General features: G+C 47.0%; 1 protein-coding gene and 1 non-coding gene across 8 annotated transcripts in view; both read left to right on the top strand.

Annotated features, from left to right (window-relative positions):
• The window catches only part of ASAP1 (ArfGAP with SH3 domain, ankyrin repeat and PH domain 1), a 381,209-nt gene that overhangs the window by 62,281 nt on the left and 305,990 nt on the right, over positions 1-12,938 (top strand). The gene's annotated exons all lie outside the window — the stretch shown is intronic.
• Positions 9,765-9,898, top strand: LOC127490863 (small nucleolar RNA SNORA13). The gene has a single exon (XR_007919254.1). It is a non-coding gene; the product is annotated as a small nucleolar RNA SNORA13 (small nucleolar RNA).

Below are 12,938 nucleotides of genomic sequence, written 5' to 3'. Positions count from 1 at the left end.
GGTTGCCATCAGCGGTAGCCCAATTGCCCCCAGGATTGGTTTTCTTCCTGTTCCTGTCTTGTTTTTCCATTCACCTGCCTGGCATCACTTCCCAAATACTTGCCCACCACTTGCCCTCACTTGCCACCACTTGCAGAGGGAACCCCCAACATCCAGTTGGAGGAGGAGGAGGGGACCATCTCTCCAGTGTGTCACTGGGTTGCAGGCCAGCTGCCTGCACTTGGGCAAGTGGGGAGAACGTGGCAGGGCAACAGGGTTTCCTGACCAGTCGGCTCCAGCCTTTGGACTCTGAGCCCGAGGACTACGAGCAAGGACACTGGGTGTGCCAAGCTTGGGGTGTGGTATTGGCTGGGCCTGAGGGCCTCCAGCTGCCACACCCAAGGGGGTAGTTGAGTCAGCAGCTGAATCAGTGAGGCAGAGTCGCTTATGGGAGCATTGTCCTCCTGGGTCTGTCTGGCCAGGGGACCTGGGAGTGCCTCACAGTAGGAAGGGAGCAGGCGGTGTCTGAGAGGTACCGTGAAATGGAGCATTGATGGGTGCTATGTTTTTTCTCACCCTACTTCTGATCCCAAATGTGTGGAGTTTTTTCCGCACCCAGCAGCTCTCCAATTTTCCAGCACCAGTTGGGTTTCCACACAGTTCCATTGCATTCTGACCCTATCTGAAGTTAGACCCCACAGGTTGAGGGCTCAGTTCCACAGGACAGCCCCACTTCAAGTGCCAATCGAAGTCCTACAGGTTTCCCAGCTTCTGATCACCTGCTGTAAATTCAAGGGCTCCCAGCATTCCTTCTCAGCTTTCACAGTTTGCTAGAACATCACACAGAATACAAGGAAGCACTTTTCTTACTGCGACTGGCTTTCTGTAGGACATAGCTCAGGAACAGCCGGATAGAAAGAGGCACAGGGCAAGGTACAGAGGAAGGAGTGGTGGGCAGTTCCCAGCCTTATCAGGACATGTCCCTCCTCCCCCCACCCCAAATACGTCCCCATGCTCAGCAGCCTAGAAGCTCCTAGACCTTCCATCCCTGTGATTGAGGAGCGGTCTCATGATACAGGCACCGTTGATTCAATCACTGGCTGTCATGACTGGGGTCTCCAGCCCATCTCCTTCCCAGGGGTCTTTCTGGTGACCATCCTGGAACTGCTTGGCCCCTGACCATGAGCCATCCCATTTGCGTACAGAAGACCCTCTTACCACTCAGAACATCCCAAGGGGTTTAGGAGCTGTATGTCAGGAACCAGGGACCTGTATGTCAAGACCAAGTGTATCTTTTATTGTACAATAATAGTAAGTTTTGCTGATGGGACCAGATGAGAAAACATGTGGAAAGGACCCATGTAGGGTATGTACTCTGTCTTCAAGGAGCTGTGTGCAGTTACCTCTAAGAATTCCTGCTGCTGTCTTATCAGTGGTAACAAAGGGCCTGACCCTAGCCTAAGCACCTTACTTATTGATTATATTACTCAACCCTCACAGCCACCTGTGAAGTAGGCAGTGATATTAACCCCTTTTTTCAGAAGTGTGAAAGGTGTAGTGGGGCTAGGGTGCACCATCCATCCGTCAGACTGTAGTGCCCTGGGCCATCACTGGGATACAGTGCTTTTAATGTTCTTTTTTTTTTCTTTTTAAAGAGTTTATTTATTTATTTGAGAGGTAGAGTTACAGAGAGTGAGGAAGAGACAGAGAGAGGTCTTCCATCCATTGGTTCACTCGCAAATAACTGCAGTGGCAGGAGCTGGGCCAACCCAAAGCCAGAAACCAGGAGCTTCTTCCGGGTCTCCCACATGGATGCAGGGGCCCAAGCCCTGGGGCCGTCTTCCACTGCTTTCCAAGCCCATAGCAGAGAGCTGGATTGGAAGAGGAGCAGCCGGGACACAGACAAGCACCATATGGGATTCTGGCGCCGCAGGTGGAGGCTTAACCTACTACGCCACAGTGCCGGTCCCATGCCTTTTACTGTCCTGAGCTCTACCATTCATGTCCATGTACGGGGCTGCCTCCCTGTGTCAGTTTGGGTCCCAGCGGAAGGCATCTGGCACAATTGAAGTAGTGTAATCTAAGCAGAAGGGAAGACAGGAGAAGTGTGGGCAGACAGCAGGGCAATCGTAAGGGATGAGGGGGCACCTCAGGCTCCTCTGAAGGTCTGAGGAGGATAAGGGACAATGGGAGGCTGTGAGGAGAGGAGAGAGGGGAGTAGCAACTGAGGGCTGGAGAGGAGGAGGACACCCACAGGTGGGATGTGGCTGGAGCAGGGCAGGGAAGGTTGGCCACCTGTACACGCTCTCATTGGCCACAGGCTCAGGTGCTGCCTTGTATCTGCTTACGCCTGTAGCACTCTGCATAAGGCCAGCAGGTGCACAGAAGGTGCTGGTGGTGTGCAGCGAATAGATCGTGGGGGCTGATGTTGAGTAGAAAGACTCCCGCAGCATCTGCTCATCAGTCGTGCCTGGGCTTGGGAAATTCTGTGTGTGTGGGGGGGGGGAATGCTGGGGAAAGAGGGGGGTCACATCCCTACAACCCTGTGTGTGTGTGTGTGTGTGTGTGTGGTGCTGGGGAAAGAAGAGGGTCACATTCCTTCAACCCTGAGATAGTCTCCTCCTTCCATTGGCTCTCAGAAAGCTTTTTCCCACCTCTTGCCCCATTTCAACTTGGATGTGAAAATAGAAAACAAGACTTAGAAACATATGAACAGAAGTAAATGCCACAGTGATCCTGCACCACTGCACGCAGCCTTAATGACCAGAGTGACTGGGCTGTGTCTATTAGCCTTTGCCTGAGTTCCCCAGATAAGGGCAGGAGACGCACTGCCAGTGCAGAGTCCACTTGGGCCTAGCCGCATGGGCCTGCTGGATGCCCTGGCACTCGGGGCACAGGCGCCCAGCCCAGCCAGCCCTGTATCATGGCTGTAGTCAGGAGGCTCTCGAAGCTTCCCAGTTGAAATCCTCTGAAGAGGAGCTCCCAGCCAGAGAGAGAAAAACAACCTGAGTTACCGTAGTAACTCAGTTAACGTGATTACTGTCTAAGCAGCTCGTGGCTGAGACCGGCAATGTGGAAGCAGGGGCAGTAAACATGCAGTGGGGGAGGTAGGGGAGCCAACAACGAGTTCTGTTAGACTAAGGTCCCAAAGCCGATGCTGCCAAAGGGCAGACCCCTTACACGGGTCTTTGTGGTAGAAGCCTCTCTTGTCTCACCTTGGAGGTAGTCCTGGGGGAGGGATTTGGGAACAGTGGCACCACTGTCCCGAGGGCTAAATCAGTGCAGCTCTGTTATCTTTTTTTTTGGATAGGCAGAGTGGACAGTGAGAAAGAGAGAGAGAGACAGAGAGAAAGGTCTTCCTTTTCCGTTGGTTTACCCTCCAATGGCCACTGCGGCCGCTGCACCACACTGATTGAAAGCCAGGAGCCAGGTGCTTCTCCTGGTCTCCCATGGGGTGCAGGGCCCAAGCACTTGGGCCATCCTCCGCTGCACTCCCTGGCCACAGCAGAGAGCTGGCCTGGAAGAGGAGCAACCGGGACAGAATCCAGCACCCCGACCAGGACTAGAACCCAGTGTGCCGGCGCCGCAAGTGGAGGATTATCGTATTGAGCCACAGCACTGGCCTCCGTTATCCTCTTTGCATGAAAAAGCTGAGATGCATTCGGCTCTTCCAAAGCTGAGATGTTTGGCCCTTCTCCAGGGGTTAGGAGGTCGGGCATCTCCCAGGGAAGCGGGCGTCATGGCATGGGTCAGGATTCAGCCTCTGTCAGCCTGATTCTGACTTGAACATCTGTGCTGCTTCCTCATCTGGAACCCACCAACGACTGAACCAGTCATTAAGTGAGGAAAACCTGTGGTTGATTACAGTCCATGGGTATCTATGAGGGTACTTCACAAAGTCCGTGTAAACAGGAAGGTTTATTTTGGTGCCCCCCAAAATTGAAATCTGTGCATACATGGGGGTCTTTAGAAAGTTCCTGGGAAAGGGGACCAGCATTGTGGCACAGCAGGTTAAGCTGCGGCTTGCCGAACTCCTATCCCATATTGGAGTCATGGCTTGAGTCCTAGCCACTTCACTTCTGGGCCAGTTTCCTGTTCATGTGCCTGGGAGGGCAGGAGATGCTGGCCCAAGTACTTGGGCCCTTGCTGTCCCCCGTGAAAGACCAGGATCAAGTTCCACTCCTGGCTCCTGCTTTGCCCAGCCCTGGCTGTTGTAGCCATTTGGAGAGAGAACCAGCAGATGGAAGATTTATTCTCTCTCTCTCTCTCTCACACACACACACACCTTTCAAATAAATAGACAAAATTATTGAAGTTCTTGGAAAAGAATTATTATGAAAAATATGCATAGTTTTTTGTACTAAAATATACTTCCCTTTTAAATTTATTTATTTATTTATATATGTTTTAAAGATTTATTTATTTATTTGAAAGAGTTACTCAAATAGAGGAGAGGCAGAGAGAGAGAGAGAGAGGTCTTCTATCTATTGGTTCACTCCCTAACTGGCTGCAACGGCTGGAGATGAGCTGATCTGAAGCTTCCTCCAGGTCTCCCACGTGGGTGCAGGGGCCCAAGGACTTGGGCCATCTTCTACTGCTTTCCCAGGCCATAGCAGAGAGCTGGATCAGAAGTGGAGCAGCCGGGACCGAACCAACACCCATATGGGATGCCAGAACTTTACCTGCTATGCCACAGTGCCGGCCCCTATTTATTTATATTTGAAAGGCAAAAGACACACACACACAGAGAACAGAGAGATCTTCCTTCTGCTGTTTCACCAAGCCAGGAGCCAAAACTCAATCTGGGTTCCCGCACTGGTTGTAGGGGCCCAAGCACTTGAGCCATCACTTGTTGCCAGCTAGGGTATACCTTAACAGGAAGCTGGAATTAGAGACGAAGCCAGGGCTTGAACCCAGGCCACTCTGATGTGGGATTTGGATGTCTCAGGTGGCATCTTAGCCATTGTACCAGTTGCCTGCCCCTATCTTTTATTTTTTTATTTTTTATTTTTATTTTTTTTTATTTTTGACAGGCAGAGTGGACAGTGAGAGAGAGAGACAGAGAGAGAAAGGTCTTCCCTTGCCGTTGGTTCACCCTCCAATGGCCGCCGCTGCAGCCGGCGCACCGCGCTGATCCGATGGCAGGAGCCAGGATCCAGGTGCTTTTCCTGGTCTCCCATGGGGTGCAGGGCCCAAGCACCTGGGCCATCCTCCACTGCACTCCCTGGCCAGAGCAGAGAGCTGGCCTGGAAGAGGGGCAACCGGGACAGAATCCGGCGCCCCGACCGGGACTAGAACCCGGTGTGCCAGCGCCGCAAGGTGGAGGATTAGCCTATTGAGCCACGGCGCCGGCCCCTATCTTTTAATTCCATTTTCCATAATTTTCTGAAGTATTCAACATACAAATTTGTTATAAAGTGATTATGCAAATTAAGATAGCCACCCAGGACTGGACACTCAGGTCCAACCAGGGCCATTTCGCATTGTGAAGAGGAGACTGCATAACCTGTGTGGGAACAACTCCCAAACATGGCAGTTTAGGATCGGTAATAGGTGTCTCTGGGTTTAAATACTAGAACACAAAACTTCTGCCAGATCAAACCCATTCCAGATCCACAGGCAATCAGCATCTCTTACATCTGGTAGCCTTCAGCTGTGGTGTGGTTGAAAGAGTGAACTTGGAGTCTAGGCGTAAGCGGTCAGTAGCTACGTGGTGGTGGGCAGGTTTCTCAACATCATAAAATCATTCTGTCTTTAAAGGGCTGTGATGAGGATGGCAGGAGATCAATATCTGAATGCACCAAGTCCCGTGCTTTCTATTATACTTGCTAATTTCCTTCTCATTTTAACCTTTAGCTTCTCCCTACTTAAGATCAGTTATTAGTCTGCCTCTGTTGAAAATATATGAAGGTACTTCAAAAAGCTGTGGAAAAGGGAATTGAAAAATAAGTTTACTTTGGTGTAAAATATTTGAAATCCATGCATACCAGGGTTCTTCAACAAATTAATGAAAAATGCATGCTTTGAAAAAGCTATGCATGGGTTTCAAAATTTTTTTGCACCAGAATAAACATCTTTTAATTCCTCTCCATTGCACTTTTAAAAGGGTCCTCATGTTACACATTTATATCATTGACATCAGTACAATTAATTATACTTGTATTTGTTTCATGGAAAGCAATGAAGAGTGACACACACAGTGGCATCTCATGGACGCAGTGAACATCTGCAGGACACAGACGTTGCATTTTTAGGACTATGAGCTGATTTGTCAGTCACAACAACCTCCAAGTGGCTCTCCCAGCCCCGTTTTAGAGATGAGTGAAGTATGAATGTGCTTGAAGCAAGCCGAGTCTTCTGTCCGGTGTCTTGGAGCTTGTAAATGCAGTGCTAGATCTGATGCTAGGTTTTGAAATTCTAAGTTCTATACTCATCTTGACCATTGCTGCTTTTCGTGTGGGAGCTGCATTTTCTGCAAAGTTTCTGAGCACCAAATGTTTTTTAATCCTGTGTGATTTTGCTAGCCTCATCTGTATCTAGCTTGGTGCCTAGAATATAAATATCTCCATAACTCAAACCTTTTCTTGATTTCAAAAATTCATCATTTTGAATGTCACTTATGACTGAGGCTGGGAACCACCAAGTGGAATGGTTTGCCTTCCTTGGCGAGTCCCAGAATTTCTTTGTGTGGGATAGGATGTGAGCATATTTCCAGTTTGAGGTTGGTACTTCCTCTACCCTTTTGGTGTAGCCTGCTCTCGCTAGTCCCATCATAACTGTTCTGTTTGGTTTTTAAAGGCCTAAAAGTAGCTCACCAAACTTAAGCTGTTGGAAGGTGAGGCAAGATGAAGGCAGAGGGAGAGGGCACCAGATTTGGTGCGTGGACTTGGGGGAAGTGAATTTGGCTTCCATAGAATTAGGTGGTTTGCTTCCCAGTTTCTGTGTTCTATAAAAAGTGAGATAGGGTGCATGTGTATGTGCACAACTATATGTATGCACGGGCTCGTGGGCACACAGGTGCGCCTGTCCATGTGCATATATGTGGACTCTTCGGAAAGGAAAGCATAGGGTAAAAAAATTCCACCCTGGGTCTGGAGAAAGGACTGTAAGCAGCTTTTTAATTTGAGAGGCAGAGAGACTGGAGCTGCCATCCACTGGTTCACTCCCCAAACGCCTGAAGTGGCTGGGGCTGGACCAGGACCAGAGCTGGGAGCCAGGAACTCAGTCCAGGTCTCTCTTGTGGGTGCAGGGACCTAAGCACTTGAGCCATCGCTCTTGTTTCCCAGGGTTGGCATTGTCAAGAGCTGGAGCCGGGTGTCCGACCCAAGCATTCTGATGTGGCTTGCGAACCTCCTAATGGGCATCTTAACTGCCAGGCTAAATGCCCACCCCTGTGTTAGGTTTTTAATCTGAATTCTCTCACACAACCACCTATAAAGTAAAATAGGAATTTCTACCCCCATAAAGAATACTTGGGTTACTAGCTCTGCCACAGTGTGCACAAAATTAGATATAAAAAAAAATGGTGTGGAAAAATCCCGCAGTAAAGTTTCATCTTTACTTATGTCACTATGGCTTGAACTCTAAAAAATCCCTAAAGAGAAAGAAGGGTGACCAGAAAAGCCATTCATGGCCCAGTGTTACACTTATCAACCTGCTGTTGTGTTATAAGTCATCAGTTGGCTGATCAACATCACACGTCCCGGATGTGAAGAAATAAACAACATGGGGACTCTGCCTCAGCCGTGAAAGACCATCACGGTTTGTCCTTTCGACAGGGAAGATCATCCAGGAATCTTGGTGATGGCTCTGGGAAGATTGGGCAGAATGTCGATTTGAAAGCTAGGAAGTCTTGGAGCTTTATCAGCCTCCAGCTTGGAATGTGCCCAGTCTGTTCTCCCTTCACCAGGTTGTGCCAGGGTTGTATAAATAAATTTGCTTCTTCAGAAATCCACTCTGTGGGAGCCTGTTGGCTCCTCTGTGGCTGTCTTCCTGAAGCAATTTCTGAGATGAGGTTTGAGTGCATATGAAATGTAATGTCTGTTCTTGGTGAATTGAGACTGGTTCTTACAGTGATTCTGTAACTCAGCAAACTTGGCCTTACTGAGTGTCTTCAGAAGAAATCAATAGAATGCCCAAGCCTCTAAAATAATGTGAAGCAGGGCAAGTTGGGAAAATGACTGGCGTAGAATGGGTCTAATTTGGCCACTTCTGAGATGAGTTGTTTTCATACATTCCTAGTTGGTTTCACAGGCTTAGTATGTAAGTTAGGGTTAGATTTCAGCTACATAGAAACAAAATCCCGAATAACGGTAGTAATTAGGTTTCTTCCCCCCTCTCATACCAGAGGAATCTGGAGATTGTCCAAAGCCAGATGATGCCTCTGTGGTTATCAGGAACCTAAGCCTTTTTCTGTCTCTCTGGTTGTACCATCCTTAGCATATTGCCTCATGATCCAGCATGGCTGCTGGAGTGTTAGCCATCACATCCATGTTACTGCAAGCAGATGGGAAGGACAACAGGAGTCTTCTTCCAGCTAATTTAGCTTCTTTTAAGGCACTTTCCAAAAAGTTCACAAAGTAGAGCACTTCTGTTTTACATCTTGCTGGCTAAAGCCACCTAGTCATACCTGCTTTAAGGAAGACTAGAAAATGTATCTTTGAGCTGAACACACTGACATGTCTAATCAGACTGGGGCTCTGTTATTTAAGAAAGGAAGCCTGAATGGATAGTATGTAACTAGTGATCCCACCACATCCCAGAGTGCTCCCAGGACAGAGTCTTGTATAAATATAACAAGAGTAGAAAGAAATCAGATAGACTGGTGTTTGAGTCTTAGCTCCTCCACTTAATTGCACTTAACCTCTCAGAACTCCAATTTCCTATCCATTAAGCATGAGGAGAGTGGGCTGGGAATTTGGCCTGGTGGTTAAGCTGCTGGTTTCTATGCCTGTATCCCGTTATCAGGGTGCCCGAACAACTCCCAGCTTTAAACTCCAGATTTCATCTTCCTGCCAGTGCGTATCCTTGGAGGCAGCAGTAATGGCTCAAGGAGTTAGGTTCCTGCCATCCACAAGGCAGGATTGAAACTCTGGCTCCCGGCTTGAGCCTCCTGGGGGTTGTGAACATTTAGGGAGTGAACCAGCCAAGTGAGTGCTCTGCCAGTCTCTCTCTGCCTCTCAATATGCGCATAAAATTTTTTAAAATGTAAGTGAAGAGCTACTTCGCAGTTGTAATCATGTCTGTAGACAGCCTTATGTGCAGTGGCACAGTGAGCACCCGAGCATGGCTGCCTTAGTCCTTAACAGATAGGCTGTGCTGTATCACCATAATGGTTCTTTTTTCGATTGCAATATAATTCACGCAACGTGAGAGCTGTCCTTTGAAGCTATACAGCGCAGTGGTTTTTAATGTATTCCCCAAATTGTGTAAATGTCACCATGATATAATTCTAGAACATTTTCATCACTGTCTTGCAGAGAAGCGGTGAACCCATTGGTAGTCACTGCCCATCTCCCCCAACCCCATTCCCACCCCCAGCCAAGACCCTGGTAAACACTCATTTGCTTTTTGTCTCTGTAGATCTGTTCTGGACATTTGATATACATGTGACTATAGACTCTATAGTCATTTGTATCTGGCTTTCATTTACTTAGCATAATGCTTATGAACCTCATCTGTGTTTTAGCGTGAGTACTGCATTCCTTTTTAATGGCTGAATAATATTTCCGCTTTATGGCTATATCACATTGCATTTTAAAAATACTATTTAAAAAATTTTGGTTAGCATTTGTATTGCCTGTTCGCTTTTGGAAATGAGTGAATGTGGTGTCAAGAAAGGCAAACAGGGAATACTTTGCAGCCTTTTCTGGCCCTTAGGTTTGGTATCTTCCGTGCAGGAACTGTACAAGTAACAGTTTAAAATAAATGAAATAAAAAATGTTGGCTAACATGCAACATTTGTACACTTTTGTGGGGGCACAGTGCACTGTTTCAACACAGACACACTGTATAGACCAGTCAGACCAAGAAGCCAGCCTTTCTTTTCCTTTTCTTTGTGTTTGGAGCCAGCGGCTCCTCTCTGAGTTTTCTATACAGAATGGAATACACTGTTGTGAACCACAGTGATTGCACTGTGGTATTGAACACTGGAACTTGTTACATTTTCTTTGTGCTTTGGAATCTTTTATCCGAGTCACATTTTGCTTATTCATTTAGGCAGGTACAGGTGTTTGGGTGGTTTCTACGTTTTGACTGTTATGAATAATACTGCTCTGAAGAGTCACAGACAGGTGTTTGTGTGGATCTAGGACGAGGTCTTGGTCAGTTTGAATCATAGTATCATACATAGGCTAGATAACTCAGAAACAACAGACGTTGAGTTTTTTATAATTCTGGAGGTCAGATATCCCAAGATCAGGGTGCCAGAGTGATTGGGATCTAGTAAGGCCCTCGTCCTGGGTGCAGACTGCTGAATTCTCACTGTGGCTGAAAATGAGCCAGACAGCTTTCTGGGGTGTCTTGTAAAGCATTGTTCTCATGACTTCATTACCTCCCCAAGGCAACTCCCACCCTCTACTGACATCACAGTGGGGCTAGAATTTCTGTGTATGACTTTTGGGAGCCTCCAACATCCTGTCTATGACAGTGGCGTTGGTGGATCATATGGTGACAGTATATTTAATCTTTCTAGGAGTTGCCATGTTTTCCAAAGCTGGTACCCCCTTTTATGTTCTCCCAGCTTCTCCATACCACTTGTTACTTTCCGTCTTCTTCATTGTAGCCATCTTCCTGGATGTGAAGTGTCATCCATTGTGGATTTGATGTGCATTTCCCTAGTGATTAATGATGGTTGACCCATTCTTCATATGCTTGTTTTCTCTTTGGAGAAATGTCTATTCCACCCCTTTAAAAATTAGTCATTTGTCTTTTTATTGTTGATTTGTAAGAGTTTATGTATTTTGGATACTAATACCATCTCAGATATGATTTATAGATATTTTCTGCCATTGTTTATGTATATTATGTAATTTCTTCTTCTTACTAATCACTTGACGTGGATATTTATTATCTCTGTCTTACAAATGATGAAGCTGGCGCTCTGACAGTGAATGCCTTGTCCAAGGTAGCACATCTGTTAACTGTGATGACTGTACTAGAACTCAGGAGATTAACCTGAGCTGTGTTAGTTTTAAGACTAGTTTGTTAAAAAAGAATGGTTGCTTGCATAACTAGAAAGTCCAAGGGTTGAGCAGCCTGGGGCATGGGATACAGGGGTTGAAGTGATGTCACCAGGTCTCTCCCCTTTCTCTTGCCATCTTTTGGTTATGACCATTCTTAGAGAAACTCCCTCGTGTGTTGAAAAGCTGGTTGTCAGCTTTTTCACGTCCTTTGCGCTAGACCTTGTAGATCTTGTTAACTTTGGTATCTGTCCATCCTCCATGAAGGATTCTGATTGGCCTTGTTTGAGTTAAATGCTATCTGAGTACCACTCAGTGTGGTTTGCAGGAGTCTGGAGTACTCTGCACATTTGGGTCCAAATAATTTCTCATACCAAATATTGAGAGAAAAGTCATTTTATTCACACATTAAAAAAACCCGAAAAGATATTGAAAATAACATTCAGGACCAATCAACAGTAAGTTCTCTGCTGTCCATTTAAACATAGCAATTTTGTAAATTAGTTTGTGCCTCTAAACCTCTCAGGCCAGAGAGCAAAAGGAGTTATTTTTCAAAGCAAAACAAAAAAATAAGAGAACAGGAGCAGAAGCTAGATGTGTCTGTCAGAAGGTTTGCTAGTACTTGTAGAGTTTTTTTTTTTCCTTTTTTTTTTTTTTAATTAGAGCCCCTGGTGTGATTTGGAATGTTCACATTTGAGAATGATGTTAACCACATAGCATATGCTAAGAAGAAAACTCTGCAGTGGGTGGGCAGCTTTCCTTTTTTCAAATGGAGTACTGCCCTGCATGTGACAGAATTACGGAAAAATTCTGTTCTGATACAGCTCGTTGCTTTGTGGGCTCAAATACGTGGCAGAGGAAATCCTATTTTTGAAAAGCAACAACAGGATCCTGTGACATTCACATAGTGGAGGGTGTCCCTAACGTCCCCTCCCAGCCCCCACCCATAACTGATGACCTCTTGGCTTATCAATAGCTCTGGAAGCAGAGCTGGAGGCCTCTTGTTTGGGGCTGGCTGTCACACTTTTGTCAAATAGGAGTTCATCCAGTTATAGGCTCTTATTGCCCCAGGGACTTCTGAGAGCATCTGCCCCACGCTGCTGATTTGAACCACAAGGAAAATGAGGCCAAGGGAGGTGAAATGATTTGGCTGAGGAAGAGGAGCAGCCGTGCCTGGCCTTCCGTGTGGCCCACGTTGTCTGTACTGACGTCACTGATAGCTCCATTTATGAGATTTTTCTCCTCAAGTAGTATTTCAACAGCTTGGAAAGCAGCACATCAAAATAAGCCCGACTGGGCTTTGTGCAGACCAGAGAGACAGCAGCACATCGGATCACCTTGTCTTGGACTTTATATTCAGAGGTCATGTTTTTTTCAATGCTCTTCTTTTTTTCTGCCCAGTGTGAGCTCCACCATATCAGGGGCTGTGTCTTACATAATGGTTTGGCTTCTGATGAGTGTAGCATAATGCTCATCCCGAATACAAGTCGTGGTGTCTATAAGGCCACCACAAAACACACCGAACACCGGAGTGAGGGAAAGAGCTTACTGGGGGAAACCGGACAGACTGGAGGGAAGGGGCGAAGAAGGAAAAGAGGGAGAAGGAGAGCGTAAGAGAGATCAAGAGAGAGAGATTGGGAGATGGAGGGAAGGGGGGGAGGAAGAGAGAGAGAGAGAGAGGAGCGCCACGTGTTCAGGAACAGGTCCTTTTAAAACTTCGCCAGGGAGCGGGCAGGGAAGCAGGAGCATGACTCCCATTAGGATGGGGTGGAGCTTGAC

Source organism: Oryctolagus cuniculus, chromosome 6, assembly GCF_964237555.1.
Source record: "Oryctolagus cuniculus chromosome 6, mOryCun1.1, whole genome shotgun sequence".
NCBI classification, from domain to species: domain Eukaryota; kingdom Metazoa; phylum Chordata; class Mammalia; order Lagomorpha; family Leporidae; genus Oryctolagus; species Oryctolagus cuniculus.
This window is presented reverse-complemented; position numbering and strand designations above follow the sequence as displayed.